The following is an 18,904-nucleotide window of genomic DNA, read 5'->3' as shown; positions in this document are numbered from 1 at the left end:
GGGTGGAGCTGGGTTCCCTCCCTGCTATTTACCTGGGGCCAAGCTATACTTTATTTTTGGGGGGCTCCAAAATCACTGCAGTTGGTGATTGCAGCCATGAAATTAAAAGACGCTTACTCCTTGGAAGGAAAGTTATGTCCAACCTAGATAGCATATTAAAAAGCAGAGACATTACTTTGCCAACAAAAGTCCATCTAGTCAAGGCTATGGTTTTTCCTGTGGTCATGTACGGATGTGAGAGTTGGACTGTGAAGAAGGATAAACGCTTAAGAATTGATGCTTTTGAACTGTGGTGTTGGAGAAAACTCTTGAGAGTCCCTTGGACTGCAAGGAGATCCAACCAGTCCATTCTGAAGGAGATCAGCCTGGGATTTCTTTGGAAGGAATGATGCTAAAGCTGAAACTCCAGTACTTTGGCCACCTCATGCAAAGAGTTGACTCATTGGAAAAGACTCTGATGCTGGGAGGGATTAGGGGCAGGAGGAGAAGGGGATGACAGAGGATGAGATGGCTGGATGGCATCACTGACCCGATGGACGTGAGTCTGAGTAAACTCCAGGAGTTGGTGATGGACAGGGAGGCCTGGCGTGCTGCGATTCATGGGGTCGCAAAGAGTCGGACACGACTGAGCGACTGAACAGAAAGCTATCGTGAGGTAATAAGATAATGGCGACCTCCTTCAAAAGATCCCATGCATGTACTGGTACACTCACTGCCCCCAACCCTGCAGCAGGCCACCCCTGACCTATGCCTCCATGGGAGACTCCTGGACACTCCAGGTCAGGTCTGTGTCAGTCTTTTGTGGGGTCACTGCTCCTTACTCCTGGGTCCTGTTGCATACTAGGTTCTGTTTGTGCCTTCCAAGAGTCTATTTTCTAGTCCTGTGTAAGTTCTGGAAGTTCTGTGGTGGATTTAATGACAACGTCCTCCAAGAGGGCTTATGCCATACCTAAGTGTATATATATGTATACACTTAATATATACATATACTTCTTAATATGGTTTTCTCTTGTAATGACTCTGCTTAGTCGCTTCAGTCGTGTCCGACTCTGTGCAACTCCATAGACAGCAGCCCACCAGGCTCCCCCGCCCCTGGGATTCTCCAGGCAAGAACACTGGAGTGGGTTGCCATTTCCTTCTCCAATGCATGAAAGTGAAAAGTGAAAGTGAAGTCGCTCAGTCGTGTCTGAGTCTTTGTGACCCCGTGGACTGCAGCCCACCAGGCTCCTCCATCTATGGGATTTTCCAGGCAAGAGTACTGGAGTGGGGTGCCATTGCCTTCTCCAGTAAAAGATGTTAATGAACCAGACTGAATCTCACATTGAATCACATCATTGTATAAAATTCAATAATTAATGAAACCATTAAAAATGTGTATAGTTTGAAAAACAAAACTAAAAGTACACTACATGGGAGAAACCTTTTCTTAACATAATTCACAGCCTTCTAAACTGCAAATACTAGTTCTAGATTTAACTGTTGGAAGCACATAAAATAAATCTAAACTCAAAATTATGTGAAAGTCTTTCAAGTGTTTAAGGTAGTTTTCATTTTTCTGTTAAGTATTCTCCTCTTTAATCTAGATATCTGCAGCTCTTTCCTTGTGCTAATAATTATTCTTTGCATATACTCAACTCTATCCATACTTTCTCAGATTATGATAGCATCCAGACCCAAATGGCACGTATCATTGTTAAGAAATGACATTTTATTAATAGCTCCTATACTCACTTTAATTCATATTAGCATAAATATAATATTGCTAATGTATGTTGAAGTTGTATCCAACTAGTGTCCTTACTCTTTTGATGAAGGCTTCCATTAATCCACATTGTTTATTTCTTAGTCTGATTCATGGTCTATGTAAGGTTTTTTTTTTTTTTGCATTAAAGTTAACTTTTATCTCACCCAGTTTATTAGTATATTATGTTGAGATAGTTTTGGATCTCAGGTATAACATTCAATACATCATTTCCCCCCAAGGTTTTTATAACTGATGTATATCACTATTCCAAGTCATTATCCAAGACACAAAAAATTTGAATTAGGATCAAGAACAAAAACCTTAAACTCTTTCTTTTCTGTTAGCATTGACCTCTTAATCAACATTTCCTGGTAAGTTTACTGAAGCAGTGAGGAAATGGCAACCCACTCCAGTATTCGTGCCTGGAAAATCTCATGGACAACATGATCAATGTAACAATTAACATTGTTGTATGTTATATATGAAAGTTGTTAAGAAAGCAAGCCCTGAAAGTTCTTATCACAAGAAAAAAAAAGTTCATTCTTTTCTTTTGTATCCATGATGATAGCTGTGCATTCTATGATGTATGTTAGTCAAGTTGTTATGCTGTATGCCTTAAGCTCATACAGTACTCTATAGCAACTATATCTCAGTAAAACTGGAAAATAACAAAAAAAATTAACTACAGAAATACTCATAAAATAAAACAGTTACACACTGGTATATTTTTCTACTACTATACAAAAGGCATTAAAATAAAATTGACTTGTCAGCTTTTGCATGATATGTAAGCTGATACCATATTTATGCCCTTTTATTATTAGAAGCTTTTTTTTTTCATAAAGCATGTCAAACCTTTGAATTAAATTGTTTGAATAGGCAGAACTTGCTTTATTTTTATTCTTTTATGTTTTTAAAGTTGTATTCATGGAAAATTAATCTCTGAACTTTCACATTCACTCTGATAAATATTTCAAGTTATCAATTTACAAGGATTTGGTTGTTTTGTATGGTCATTTGATGTGTCTTTCTTATACAAATACTCAGAAAACACACTACAATTTGAAGTCCTTTAGACTTCATTCAATTGAGGTTGCTTTTTATGGTACCCAAGATCTTTTTCTTTTCTTTTTTTTTTTTTTTTTAGCTTTTAGACATTCTAAGCAAGAAAACAATTTGGAAAATGAACCAATGAACTATTGCAATTTAGAGGGTATCATAAGTCTGTGACAATGACACTAGGAGAGGTACAAAGTTCCCACATTAATCTCAATGGACTAATTATGGTCACTTAAGTGTCAGTGTTGATAACTTTTTTCACTGCAATGGAAAGGGCTAACTACTGTGCTTTTCTAGGCCAGCTGAACACCCACCATAGCAGGAGGTGGCATTCATTTGAAATAATGTGTTATATGGAGAGCTTTTATGAACTAGTGTGTAGAAATTGAGTATTATTTTGATTAATTGGTTAATTGAAGTGCTGCTACTACTGTCCTTAAAATTAGAATGAAAGTAATGGTTATAGTGTTGTCAGCTAAAAAGTGTCTGGACTCCAGCCGTGAAGTTTATAGGATTTTGTATTTTTTCTATAAAATATCATCCACCAGCAGGGAAGACAGTTTACCTTAATAAGGTAATAAATATTTTTGAAAAAAATCCCTATATCTTATAATACTATCTTATATTAAAGCCTCAAAGAAGGCTCAAATAAAGCATTGAGCAAAGGATAAATCCCCATTCCCTTTAAAAGAATATTTACAAATATCATGTTTTAAATAGTGCTCATCACCATCTTCTCTGTTGGCTAATGCTAGGCTATGGAGTACAATAATAATAATAAAATTAAAGTGCTACCAATAATTAGGACAAAAACACTGCACTGCCTTATTTTGTTGAACATTTCTTTTTCCATGCAAACACAATAAGGATCATTATTAGTTAGTTTATATGTTGCAATATGTGCTGTAGTTAAAACATGTTTGGCTTATAAAGCATATGTGTTGTACAGGTTATACATGTATGTGTATCTATGTTATATAACTACACATGTATTATATATTATAATTAAAAGATAACAGAATGTTGACAAAGTCAATTTGTTGACATCTTGTAATTTTTATCCAGATTTAAAAATAAAAAGAAAAATTTATCTCACAAAACATATTTCATTTTTACTTCATGTACATGCTCCATCTAGCAAAACACTGGCTACATATTTACATTAATATATAACAAAGACAACATATAAATCATACTTGGAAATGTACATTCTGCATGTACATCTGTTGTTATACTTTTGCAAAAATATTATTCCGTTTTTCAAAGCATACTCAATAAAGTATTTATGTTTTAATATTCTGTTAAACAGAGCACCTTATTCCCAATTATTATTTTTAAAAACAATTTTAATTAAATAAAGGAGGAATCTGGGACCACAAAACAATCTTTTCTTGTTACTCTAAATTAGTGCCTCAGAATTCTCTAATTTAAAAGTAGATTAGAAAATCTGAATTCAATAGATTGTCTTTTGAATGATTCATCATTCATGAGTATAATGAAACAAATGTCTGTAATTATAATCAGTTAGGCCATTAAAATCCTAAATTCTGATATCAAAAGAACAACACTTTAAGGAGAGTTTTTAATTTATTCAAAAAATTAAAGTGTCTTTTTGACTACCAGGCATGGTGAGGCTAATGAGTGAGTTTTTTTTTTTTTTTTCCAAATTTCAGTACAGAGAATAGAGAGGTTGAAAGCTTTAGAGCTGCACTCAGCAGCAAATACAGTTACCATCAAATCAATCAGTCATAACTTTAAATGAAATCAAATAATATATTCAAAATAATACAATAATTCTAAAAAATTGTATGGGTACATAATCATATATAATATGTATTGTTTATTGACATATGTAACAACATTCTAAAGTTAAGCAATAGAATTATAAACACAAAATTCAGGACTGGGGAGACAGAGAGTTAAGAGAAAGGTGTGAATAAGGTGTTTCACCAGTTTTAGCAATGAGACTTAAATGAGGTTATGAGTGAAACATATAATCACTATCTTGCTATATTTTAGACCATATATTTTTTATGTATTGAATATTTTACATTTAAAAAGGTAATTATAACATAACTTAATATGTGGGCTTAATAGAAGAATGGATACTGCCTCTATTATTGTCAGTATTGTCAGTCTCAAAATATCAAAGGCTAAAAACAATTAAATTTTATTTCTCATACATGTGTCTGCTTATTTTGGACTGTTTTTCTCAAGGTGGTTGGTAAAATCACAGAGGAGCAAGTCAAAGCAAGCAAGCACAATTTAACTCTTTTCTTATTGTATACTTACACATTCCTATGGCTAAAGAAAATCTCTATGATGAGCTGAAAGTCAATATGACTGCTGAGTACTTGGCCTATTGTTGGTCTAGGCACTGCGAAGCCACTGGACACAGGACGTAGATGCACAATTCCCTTAAAGGAAGGGAGTGAAAAGTTGGGAACAATAATTAATCCACTGTATTATGAAAGAAAAATCTGCTGAGCTTGAAGAGAAAGTAACTATTAAGAAAATCCCAGAAGTTATCAGGAAAGCACAAAATGGGTGATTGTATTAAGAGGAGAGTTCTGAAATAAGATTTTAGGTGTTTCTAGTAGTACTCTAACTAATAGGAAGAGTTGTTAAAATAATAAACATAGAATCTATAATTTTAGAACTATAAATTCTATATGGATTAAATTGTCATTCAAAACACAGAAACTTTATTTGTAAAGGCATAATATACAATATTATCTTGCCTGCATTTAATATAAAATAATTCAGACAGTTTGAAAGCAAGAGTAAAGTAGATGTTTGAGGCAATTTAAATCAAGAGAAATCATTGTTAGTGATGTCAATAGCTATTTAAAGTGATAGAGCATAATGAAGGATAAAGAACAATATATATTTGTGAAAGAAATTAACACATATATTCGTGAAAGTAATTATAATTAATTACTTAATTTCACAATTAATCCCTTGTGAAAAGATTAATAAGACATAAAATATTTTCACATAATATATAATTTATCTATATGCTGTATGATAACCACTATCAGAAAAACAGGAAGACACTTTAAAAACCCAAAATTTTAATTTCTGTATTCAAAAAATATTTTTTTTATTTTTTGAATACAGAAATTATCCAAAAATGGATATCAAAAAATATCCACTTTTATCTTCATAAAGTATTTAACATAAAATCTACCACGTTGACCATTTTCAGTGTACATTTCCGTGCTAAGCACATCATTGTACAACAAATATCTAGAAATTTTTCATCTTGCAAAATTGATACTCTATACCTATTGAATAACAACTCCTCTTTCTCCACTTCTTCAAACACCTGGAAATCTATTTTCTTTTTCTCTTAGAAGTGTGACTACTTTAGAGCCTCCATATGAGCGAAATCAGGGCTTCACACCTGGCACAGTGGTAAAGGATCTGCCTGTCAATGCAGAAGACACAAGAGATTTGAATTTGATCCCTGGGTCAGGAAGATTCTCTGGTGTAGGAAGTGGCAGCTCACTTCCTTATTCTTGCCCCCCAAAACTCCATGGACAGAGGAGCTTAGTGGGCTACAATCCACGGGGTCACAAAGAGTTGAACACAGTTGAACATGCACACAAGTATAAGTAGAATCATGATGTATTTGCTTTCTGTGGCTGAATTATTTCACAGGGCATACTGTAGTCAAGGTTCTCCTATGCTGTAGCATATGATAAAATATTCCATTTTGCATATATGCAGCATTTTAGTTAGCCATTTATGTGTCCATGGACACAGGTTGCTTCCATCTTTTGGCTTTTGTGAATAATCTCACAATGAACATGAGCATTCAAATATTTCTTTAAGATATTCCCCGATTTCAAAACTGTAGAAACAAATATTTCCTATCTTCAATTCTGATATATATATCCCTATAAGTGTAATTGCTAGATAATATTATTTTTGACTACTTGAGGAATCTTAATTATGTTTTTCATAGTGGCTGCATCATTTTACAACTGTATCAATAGTGTGTGAGAGTTCTAATATCTCCAAATGCTCCCTAACGCATTGTTTTCAGTTTGACTTTGTTTTTATGAAGTGAAATGAAGTGAAAGTTGCTCAGTCGTGTCCGACTCTTTGCAACCCCATGGACTATACATGCCGTAGAATTCTCCAAGCCATAATACTGGAGTGGGTAGCCTTTCCCTTCTCCAGGGGATCTTCCCAACCCAGGGATGGAACACAGGTCTCCTGCTTTACAGGGAGATATTTTACTAACTGAGCCACAAGGGATATAAATTTTGTTTTTATAGAAGCATCCAAATAAGGGTGAAGTGATATCTCACTGTGTTTTGAATTTGTATTTCAAAATTGAATGGAGAAGGGAATTGTCAACCCAGTCCAGTGTTCTTCTACTGGAGAATTACATGGACAGAGAAGCTTGGTGGGATACAATCCATAGGGTGAATAGAGTCAGACACAATTGAGCAACTAATGCAATGAATAATGATGTAGAGAATTTTTATGTGTCTGTTAGTCATTTGTATATTTTCTTTAGAAAACTATGTATTCGTGTACTGTGCCTATTTTTAATTAGTTTCTTTTGTGCTTTTTGTTGTTGTTGAGTTCTTTATATATTAAAGAGTGAGAGCTCTTTATATATTCTAGATATTAAGTCATTGTCATATGTATGATTTACAAATATATTCTGCCATTCTGTAGATGGCCATTTCACTCTTTTCATTATTTCCTTTACTATGCAGAGATACTTGAGCTTTATGTAGTTCGATTTGTCTATTTTTGTTTTTGCCATCTGGGCTTTGGTATCGTATCCAAGAAATAACTGTCAAATCCAATGTCATGAAGTGTTTCTCCTATGTTTTCTTCTAGGAGTTTAACGATTTCTGATCTTACATTTAAGTCTTTAATTCATTTTGGATTCATTTTTTATGTGGTGTTAGGAGTCCAGTTTTATTCTTTAGCGTGCTATTGTTTACCCAATGGCATTTGTTGAAGAGATCTTACTTTTCCTATTTTGTTGTCTTCAGATTCTTGTCAAAGCCCAGTTGAAAACAAATGCAAAGGTTCATTTTTGAACTCTTTCTCTTCCACTGTTTGTATATCTGTCTTTTTACCAGTACCATGCTATTTTGACTACTATAGTTTTTTAATATGTACTGAAATCAGTAAGTATGAGGCGTCTAACTTTATCTTTCTTTCTCAAGATTGTTTTGGCATCTTGGGGTTCTTGGATGTTCCACAGATTTTAGGATTTTGTCTTATTTATGTAAAATACACCATTGGGATTTTGATAAATATTGCATTAAATCTGTAGATAGCTTTGGGTAGTATAGACACTTTAACAACATTAAGTCTCCAATCCTTGAATATTGGCTATATATTCTGTTTATTAGTGTCCCCTTCAGTTTCTTTCTGTATCTTATAGTTTTCAATGTATAGGACTTTACCCTCTTTAGTTAAGTTTATTTGTAAGCATTTTATTCTTTGGATGCTATTGCAAATGAAATAGTTTTCTTAATTTCCTTTTTGGGTTGTTCTTTGCTAGTGTGTAGAAATACAACTAATTTGTATCCTGCAACACCGCTGAATTTATTTATTAGTTTGAACAGTGTATGTGTGTGTGTGTGTATAATCTTTAGGCTTTTCTACTTGTTAAATTACATTATCTGCAGATAGGCATACGTTTATTTCTTCATTTCCAATTTGAATGTGCTTTATTCCCCTTTCTTTCCTAATTGCTGTTACTGAGAATTCCAGTGCTATGTTGCATAGAAGTGATGAGAGTAGGCATCTTTGTCTACATTCTGATCTTGCAGGAAAATTTTTCAGTTATTCAGCTTTAGTACAATGTTAGCTGTGGGTTGTTCATATATGTTTTTTATTATTTTGAAGTAATTTCCTCCAATTCCCAGTTTGTTGACTGTTTTTATCATGAGATAATGTTGAATTCCATGAAGTGCTTTTTCTGCATCAGTTGAGATCATCATATAGCTTTGTTATTCTTTCTGTTAGCTTGTCCTATTACATTGATTGATTTTTCTACATTGACGCATCCATGCATTCTAGGACTAAATCCCACTTGGCCATGGTGTGTGATCTATCTAATGTGCTTTTGAATTGAATTTGCTAGTATTTTTTTTTTTTCTGAGAATTTTTATATCAATATTTATCAGGGACATTGGGCTGGCTGTAATTTTCTTTTCTTGCAAGTATATTTGTCAGATCTTTTACATCAGGGAAATGCTGCCTTCATAAAATGATTTTGGAAGTGTTCCTTTTTCTTCAGTTTTCTAGAACAGTTTGGGGATTGGTATTAATTCTTTTTAAACATTTGGTAGAATTCTCCAGTGAAGCCATCTGGTCCTGGGCCCTTTCTTTTTTGGGATGTTTTTGATTACTTATTCAATCTCTTTGCTAGTTATAGGTTTGTTCAGATTTTTATGTCTTTATGATTCAGTTCTGTAAGTTGTATGTTTCTAGAAATTTAGCCATTTCTGCTAGGCCGTTCAATTATTTGGATATGGGAGCTCTCTTGTACATAGTAAGTCATTTTTCTCTTGAATCTTTCAAGAATCTCTCTTTGACTTTTGGCAGTTTTATTGTAATGGGTATTGTTGTGGAACTTTTTAAAATCACCTTAGTTGAAGTGTTCTGAACCTTTTGTATGTGGATAACCACAGCTAGCATTATACTGAAGTTGAATCACTGGAAACTTTTCCTACAAGATCAGAATACAGACAAGGTCACCTACTCTCATCACTTCTATGCGATATAGTATGGAATTCCCTGTCAAAGCAATTAGGATATAAAAGGAATAAAGCATATTCAAATTGGAAGTGAAGAAATAAACTTATGTCTATCTACAGATAACATAATTTTACAAGTTTTCCTTAGATTCAGAAAGTTTCAGTCATTATTTTTCCAAATAAGTTTTCTGCCCTTTTTCTTCTCTTTTTTCTTTCTAGGATTCCTATCAGTTCAGTTCAGTTCAGTTCAGTCATTCAGTCATGTCCAACTCTTTGCAATCCCACGAAACGCAGGACGCCAGGCCTCCCTATCCATCACAAACTCCTGGAGTCCACCCAAACCCATGTTCATTGAGTCGGTGATGCCATCCAACCATCTCATGCTCTGTTGTCCCCTTCTACTCCTGCCCTCAGTCTTTCCCAGCATCAGGGTCTTTTCCAATGAGTCAGCTCTTCACATTAGGTGGCCAAAGTTTTGGAGTTTCAGCGTCAACATCAGTCCTTCCAATGAACACCCAGGACTGATCTCCTTTAGGATGGACTGATTGGATCTCCTGGCAGTACAAGGGACTCTCAAGAGTCTTCTCTAACACCACAGTTCAAAAGAACAGTCTTTTGGATTCTGTGGGAGAGGGAGAGGGTGGGATGATTTGGGAGAATGGCATTGAAATACATGTAATATCATATATGGAACGAGTCACCAGTCCAGGTTCGATGCACGATACTGGATGCTTGCGGCTGGTGCACTGGGACGACCCAGAGGGATGGTATGGGGAGGGAGGAGGGAGGAGGGTCCAGGATGGGGAACACAGGTATACCTGTGGCAGATTCATTTCGATGTTTGGCAAAACCAATACAATATTGTAAAGTTTAAAAATAAAATAAAATTAAAAAAAAACAAAAACAAAAGCATCAATTCATTGGTGCTCAGCTTTCTTTATAGTCCAACTTTCACATCCATACATGACTACTGGAAAAACCATAGCCTTGACTAGACTTACCTTTGTTGACAAAGTAATGTCTCTGCTTTTTAATATGCTGTCTAGGTTGTTCATAACTTTCCTTCCAAGGAGTAAGCGTCTTTTAAATTCATGGCTGAAATCACCATCTGCAGTGATTTTGGAGCCCAGAAAAATAAAGTCAGCCACTGTTTCCATTGTTTCCCTATCTATTTGCCATGAAGTGATGGGACCAGATGCTATGATCTTCGTTTTCTGAATGTTGAGCTTTAAGCCAACTTTTTCACTCTCCACTTTCACTTTCATCAAGAGGCTTTTTAGTTCCTCTTCACTTTCTGCCATAAGGGTGGTGGCATCTGCATATCTAAGGTTGATATTTCTCTTGGAAATCTTGATTCCAGCTTGTGCTTCTTCCAGCCCAGTGTTTCTCATGATGTACTCTGCATATATGCTAAATAAGTAGGGTGACAACATACAGCCTTGATGTACTCCTTTTCCTATTTGGAACCAGTCTGTTGTTCCATGTCCAGTTCTAACTGTTGCTTCATGATTTGCATATAGATTTCTCAAGAGGCAGGTCAGGTGGTCTGGTATTCCCATCTCTTTCAGAATTTTCCACAGTTTATTGTGATCCACACAGTCAAAGGCTTTGACATAGTCAATAAAGCAGAAATAGATGTTTTTCTGGAACTCTCTTGCTTTTTCCATGATCCAGCAGATGTTGGCAATTTGATGTCTGGTTCCTCAGCCTTTTCTAATCCAGCTTGAACATCTGGAAGTTCACTGTTGTGTATATAATCCCCTAGATTATTTATTTATTTTTAACTATGAGTTCCTTAGGTTTTCTTTCTTTCTTTTTTCTTTTTGATCATCTTGCTTGATAGCTTTAAATTACTTATCTTTAAGTTTGTTCATTCTTTCTTCTGTTTTATCAGGTCTGATTTTGAATCCATCTAGTGAACCATTCAATTCAGGTATTGTATGGTACAATAACTGTACAATACAGTTCAGTTATTGTATTGTACAATGCAGTATTGTATTGTATCGAGAACTTCTGTTTTTTTTTTATTTTATAGTTCCTATCTTTGTATTCTCATTTTGTTCATACATTGTTTTCCAGATTGTTTTCAGTTGTCTATCAATATTTTGTTTTGTTCACTTAGCTCCTTTAAGATAATAGTTTTGAAATTTTGATCAGGTGATTCATAGATTCCCTTTTATTTAGGGTCAGTTTCTGGAGATTTCCTGTTTCTTTGATTGGGCTATGCTTTCCTATTTATTATGTACCCTGTTATGTTTTGCTGAGATTTTGGCATTTGTAAAAATACAGTCACCCCTCCTAGTTTTAGATACTACCTTTGCATACGGGGAAAAAAAAGTGAAAAAGTGAAAAATTAAAAGTGTTAATCACTCAGTCTATAGCCCATCAGGTTCCTCTCTCCATGGAATTCTCCAACAAGACTAGTGGAGAATGTAGCCATTTCCTTCTGCAGGATCTTCATGTCCCAGGGATCAAACCTGGGTCTCTTGCACTGCAGGCAGGTTCTTTACTGTCTGAACCACCAGGAAAGACTTTCATAGGAAAAGAATTTCACAATCAGCCCAGCTAGAGATTCTTAAAGCATTTCCAAATTCTCTCTCTTTTTTTTTTTTAAATTTATTTCAATTTGAGGATAATTGCTTTACAATATTGTGATGGCTTTTGCCATACATCAATATGAATCAGCCATATGTATAAAGTGTTCCCTCCACTCCAAAACCCTGCCCACCTCCCTCCCCAACTTACCCCTCTAGGTTGTCACAGAGCCCTTTCTTTGGGTGCTCTGTTTTATACATCAAACTCACACTCGTTATCTATTTTACATATGGTAATATGTATGTTTATATGCTAGTCTATCAAATCATCCCACTCTCTCCTTCTCCCACAGAGTCCAAAATCTGTTCTTTATGCCTTTTTCTCCTTTGCTGGCCTGCAAGTAGGATCATCAGTACCATCTTTCTAGATTCCATATATATGCATTAATATATGATATTTGTCTTTCTTTTTCTGACTCACTTCACTCTATAGTAGTCTCTAGGTTCATTCACCTCATTAGAACTGACTCAAATGCATTCCTTTTTATAGCTGAGTGCAGCTCATGCAGCTTACTAGCAGAAAAACGAATAATCCAATCAAAAATGGGCAGAAGACCTAAACAAACATTTCTCAAAAGAAGACATACAGATGGCTAATAAACACATGAAAATATGCCTCATATCACTCATTATTAGAGAAATGAAAATCAAAACCACAATGAGGTATCATTTCACACTGGTCAGAATGGCTGGTCTAAAAAAAAATAATAAATGCTGAAGAGAGTATAGAGAAAAGGGAATGCTCTTATTCTACTGGTGGGAATGCAAACTGATACAACCACTATGGAGAACAGTATGGATATTCCTTAAAACTACCATACAACCCAGCAACCCCACTACTGGGCATATACCCCGAGTAAGCCAGAATTGAAAAAGACACATGAATCCCAATGTTTATTGCAGCACTATTCACAGTAGCTAGGACATGACGGCAACCTAGATGTTTGTTGACAGACGAATGGATAAGGAAGTTGCATTACATATACACAATGGAATATTACAAATTTCTCTGCAATGTGCCTTTGATAGGTTTGTGCATGCAAATTCCCAGTTAGAGAGTTTGTTTTTTGTTTTTTTGTTTTTTTTTAATCAGAAGATTATAATAAATTGCTCCCTGGTGTCTGTCTGTGGTACTACATGTTCTCTGATGCTGAAACAAGCTGCTTAGCTTTGTTCTTAATGGTCTCCAGGCGTTCTAAGTATGCAATTCTTGGTCAGCACTCCAAGGCAGATGAGAAAAGAAACCAGTCTCTTGGGCAATCCCCCACTAAAAGCTGAAACACTGGATGTATGTTCATGCTTTCCACCCAAGTGAGAAGCTATGAGTTTAGTGCTTTCTCTTTGACTATTCTGAGCTGGACAGGCTTAAGGGGAAAGAAAAAGACTGTTACACATCAAATGCAATCATTTTCCCTACTCCTTTTGATGGAGCTGTTCTTGCATTTGAACTTGCCTTGGGTATTGTGACTTCTTAACTGGCTTCTGAAGTTTTCATAAGGACTTTTTGGACCTACATTGTTAAGCTAGTGTCTCTACTCTCATCACTCCTGAATATGCATTGTTTTAAATAATATATAGATTACTCACAGAAAATTTATTATGCATTATCAGAGAAGAAAATTTCAGCAGATGAATGGATAAGAAAGCTATGGTACTTATACACAATGGAGTATTACTCAGCCATTAAAAAGAATACATTTGAATCAGTTCTAATGAGGTGGATGAAACTGGAGCCTATTATACAGAGTGAAGTAAGCCAGAAGGAAAAACACCAATACAGTATACTAACGCATATATATGGAATTTAGAAAGATGGTAACAATAACCCTGTGTAGAGACAGCAAAAGAGACAGTGATGTATAGAACAGTCTTATGGACTCTGTGGGAGAGGGAGAGGGTGGGAAGATTTGGGAGAATGGCATTGAAACATGTAAAATATCATGTATGAAATGAGATGCCAGTCCAGGTTCGATGCACGATACTGGATGCTTGGGGCTAGTGCACTGGGACGACCCAGAGGGATAGTATGGGGAGGGAGGAGGGTTCAGGATGGGGAACACATGTATACCTGTGGTGGATTCATTTTGATATTTGGCAAAACTAATACAATTATGTAAAGTTTAAAAATAAAATTAAATTAAAAAAAAGAAAATTTCAATAGATTTCAAAACATCTGCAAATCGAATGAGTTCAGATATTAATACAAATATATGCATATTTAATAAATAAAATACATATACACTACAATTATGTATGTATATAATTAAATAAAGTAAATGCATTGATAAAGTAAAAAATAGCTTACAAAACCTCAGTTTTCAAGATATTAAACGTACTACCAAGTAAACTTTGGTTTGCAGAGAAAAGTTTTAAGGAAATTTGAAAATACTCACAGCTAAATGAAAATGAAAGTGCTTCTTGTCAAAATTTGTGGAACCATCTAAAGTAGTCATTAGAAAATATTTTTAATATAAAAAAATACAAGAAAGTCTAAATGTAGGCCTGGTATATGTCAACTAAAGCAGCTAGAAAGTAATCACATGATTAAAACCAAATACAGATCTAGGAAAGAACTAGTAAAGAGAGGGCAGAACTTAATGAAATATAAAACAATTTCAAAGCATGGGAGAGAATTAATTTAATAAATCAGAGTTGATATAATAGGAAGGGAGGCAATATAATTAGAAAAGTAGAGAAATTTAGCTTAATTTTGAAACTTGTGCTGTTTTCTTCAGGGCACTAGGTTGGAATAATGTGGTAAACCTGCACTAGGAGTCAGGTACTCTTTCTCCACAGCTTGCACTTGAAACACTATGCTGTATACTTTATTTTAGTTTTGTCACTTACAAACCTGTTGGCTACACGTTAATTTCTCTGTGGCTACATTTCCTTATCTGTAAAGTATTATGTGTGTGTGTGTGTGTTTGTGAGAGAGAGAGAGAAAGAGAGAGAGGAGAGAGAGAGAGAGAGAAGGAGAATGAAGTTTGATTTAATATCCCCAAGCATTTGTTACTAATTATCAAACACAGGTGCACAGTAAATGTTGAGTCTTAGTTGCTTGGTCTGGTGAAACAAATGTTACTTTTCTAGTCAGACTGTGTGTGGACCTCAGATTCAGATCAGATCAGATCAGATCAGTCACTCAGTCGTGTCGGACTCTTTGCGACCCCATGAATCGCAGCACGCCAGGCCTCCCTGTCCATCACCAACTCCCGTTAGCTACCTATAAATTGGTCAATTTAGGCAAGTCTAACAGACTTCTTTTTAAAATCCATAAAATGTCAATAATATTACCTTCCTCATAAAGTTGAGATAACGTATGAGGAAATTCTTAATAAGAAATTACAATTTAATAATCAAATTTAACGATTTATTGTCTTTCAATTATTTTTTAAAGAAACATTCCTTACACTCAATGTATGTAACTATAATAAAATATGTTTTCTAATAAATCTTTGCTTTTTGGAGGATATATAGATATTAATATTATAGAAAGTAATGCTTGATAGAAAAATAACTGAACTAGGAAGATAAATTCTTTACTATGATTTGTTTCATTATGATTAGTGATGTTATTTCCTCCTACTTAGAAAAATTAATCCAAAATAAAAATATAATATTATAACTAAAGCAGGATTATTAAAAAGAATAAAACAAGACTAATGCAGAGTGTTGTTTGTGACATGATTTTCTGAAACGTTAACTGTAATAATAACAAATGTATTGAGTTGTGATCCATAATCTAGTTATACAGGTAACAATCTATATCTTTGGAAATTGAGTTTTGCTTGCAAATAAAATAAGAGTAAGGGAATAAAAATTTGATGTTGTTGTACAGATTAGATTGAACTTTTCATATACTTTAAAAATACAATAGGATTAGAAAAGCAATTTGTTTATATGGCACAAATTCAGAATACAAGACATATAATTCTCTGGAGATTAGACATTTCATTGATTCAATATTAAAACTGTCACTAAAGAAATCTTAACCAAGAGATTTCAGTTTTTTAAGAATTGAAACAATAAGAGCAAAATGCTTGAGTTTGTTGCATAGGAACATATTTTAGTTTTACCTGGGAATTGAATATATTAGTTGAGAAGTGGTAAATTTTTTAGGGAAGTAGAAATTTACACCAATAAGTCTCAGTTTCTCTCTGGGGAACTCCATTTACCTGAATCAAACTGTCTCAATGCATTCAACTATTCATGCCTTTAATCATTTGAAATGCTCTAGGTGTATTAAGTAGAAACAGAATGAAGACTATTTTTCTTATATTGCACTGTATACTTTAATGATTTGAATTTATAATTATAATTTTCATTTGCATTTCTAGATAAGAGAAAGTCAGTAAATAATATACCTTAAGATTGTTAAGTATTTTATATTCCAAGTTCTATACATTTACTAAAACTCATTACACTAACCACATTGACTCAGTTTGAGTGATGAAATCTGTGGTAGAATGCACACTGCTTGTTTATATCTATGTTAGAGTTTAACACCTTGTAACCAGAAATTTGTTTAACTCAGAAAGCAATAGCAAAAATATCTTGATTAATTTATCTTACTCCTGATGAATGATGGCTAAGTTGCTCCTGAATTATAGAAGCATATCTGCTGATTGTTCAAAAGTACAAAAAAAAACACAATTTTTAGAGACAGTTTAGTGCATAGTACTGTTAGAAATCTATTATACAATTCTGGTAATTTTTATAACCTCTTAAATTTTATTTCAAAAGACTTAAGAATAAAATGCCCATATTTCTGAAAAAAAGAAAAGAAAAGAAAACAACATGACCAAAAAAACAAGTAAAACAAGCCTGGGTTTTAGCTTCAAGGTCAGTGGTTTTTCTACCTCATTATGATTTGTTTGGGTCAAACAAAGTTAGTCTCCTTTAAAAGTCATCCTTCTCATTCATCCTGAAAAAAAAAGAAAAGAAAAAGAAAAATCAGAAACTATCAGCCAAACCAAAACCTCTGCTAATCTTACTTGATGAAAGTTCTTAGCCCTCATTTGCACAGTTTCCAGTGGTCGTTGCATTTGTCAACATGCCATTTTCTAAAATCCCTACTCATAAATAAACAAATTTGCAGTTCATACAATTTAAACACTCTTCTTTATTCAGCATTGTAAGTCATGGTCATGTTTTCTACTTAAGCCATTGATTTTCCTTAAAAAATATAACTGGTGAGAGCCATTAGTGAAGTCTTCATTAGAATCATCTTCTCATATTACCCAGTGAGGCAGCATTGAATCCTGGATAGTCTTCACAGGCAAGAAGAACTGACCTCATAGCCAAAGAATGGCAAACACCAGCTCTGTGACTTTGGCTAGTCACTTGACCAAGGAGTCTTAACCTTAGCATTAATAATGAAGGAGAAAATTGTACCTATCCTCCAGAATTATTCCAATAATTGGAAAACACATGTCAACTTATATGTTTGATGCTCAATGAATGGCAACACTTGTAAAATATTAACTTAGAATTTCCCCTGTTACAATTCAGGAGAATTCCTGGACTTATCGTGATTTGGACAAAAGTAATAACACGGGTATGGGTGAAAGAAAAGAGATGACTTCTAAAAGTGCTCTTACAAGGGAGGAGAAGACTGACTAAGGCAGATAGGAAATATAAAACAAGCACACAAAAAATCCTGTGTAGATTTATGCTTTATTATAGTCAGATTTGGCATAGAGATGCCTTTGTCAATTGTGCTAATTTTCTGTAGCATAGGCCTGTCTGAATTCCTTCTAAAATTCACAAAATTAAAGACTTTGCTAATCTCAATGGTAGATTCCAAATTCTGCCTGACCACAAAGCAGAAAATGAACAAGCAAACACAAACCAGAAGCAACATCAAGCTGATGAAAATGAGTGAAAATGTTTTTAGCAAATGACCTTGTTGCTTATGAGTTATACTGCAGAACATTGAGTTTCAAGATTTACAAGAAGCATCTCTTTTTCAGAATGTTTATTCTAGTAGGCTCATGTTTTCATATTGAAGAACATTAGCATTCAATTTCATTAGTATATTGCAAACCTGCTCATATAAACTTTTATAAAACTGCATAGTTTAGCAAAGTAATAAAGTGTGACTGCTCATTCAAATAAGAACATTTTGGCAGCCTATTTAAGACATTAAATTATTTGAGAATCCATAACCAAACTTTTTTCCCACTAAGTAGAGCCCTTAAGAGAAATTATATACCTCATCTCACACTAAAAATGTAGAAAATAGTTTATTAGACTATTCATAATATATCTCAATAATTCTGTTTAAAATGTTTTTCTACTGTAAATTAATGTAGTCAATTTAGTGATAATTTTTAGATGTATCATAATTAACATGCACATAGCTGCAATGGAATTCTTAATTTTCTTCAGAAAGGTTTAAAAAAATCCTCTCCCCTTCTCCCCCTGCCCTGCCACCTCCCAATCCCCCACCCTGCTGTGTTTATTCACTCATCATGTCTGACTGTTTGCAACCAAATGGACTGTAGCTGGCCATGCTACTCTGTCTATGGGGATTCTCCAGGTAAAAATAGGAGAATGGGTTGTCATGCCCTCCTCCAGGGGATCTTCACAACCCAGGGATCCAACCCAGGTCTCCTGCATTGCAAACGGATTTTTTACCATCTGAGCCACCAGGAAGTCATTCCCTGGTGCGTCAGACGGTAAAGAATATAGGAGTGGTCAGTGCCTGCAATACAGGAGACTGGGATTCGATGCCTGGGTCAGGAAGATCCCCTGGGGAAGGGCAT

Source organism: Bos indicus, chromosome 3 (genome assembly GCF_029378745.1).
Source record: "Bos indicus isolate NIAB-ARS_2022 breed Sahiwal x Tharparkar chromosome 3, NIAB-ARS_B.indTharparkar_mat_pri_1.0, whole genome shotgun sequence".
Taxonomy (NCBI): domain Eukaryota; kingdom Metazoa; phylum Chordata; class Mammalia; order Artiodactyla; family Bovidae; genus Bos; species Bos indicus.
This window is presented reverse-complemented; position numbering follows the sequence as displayed.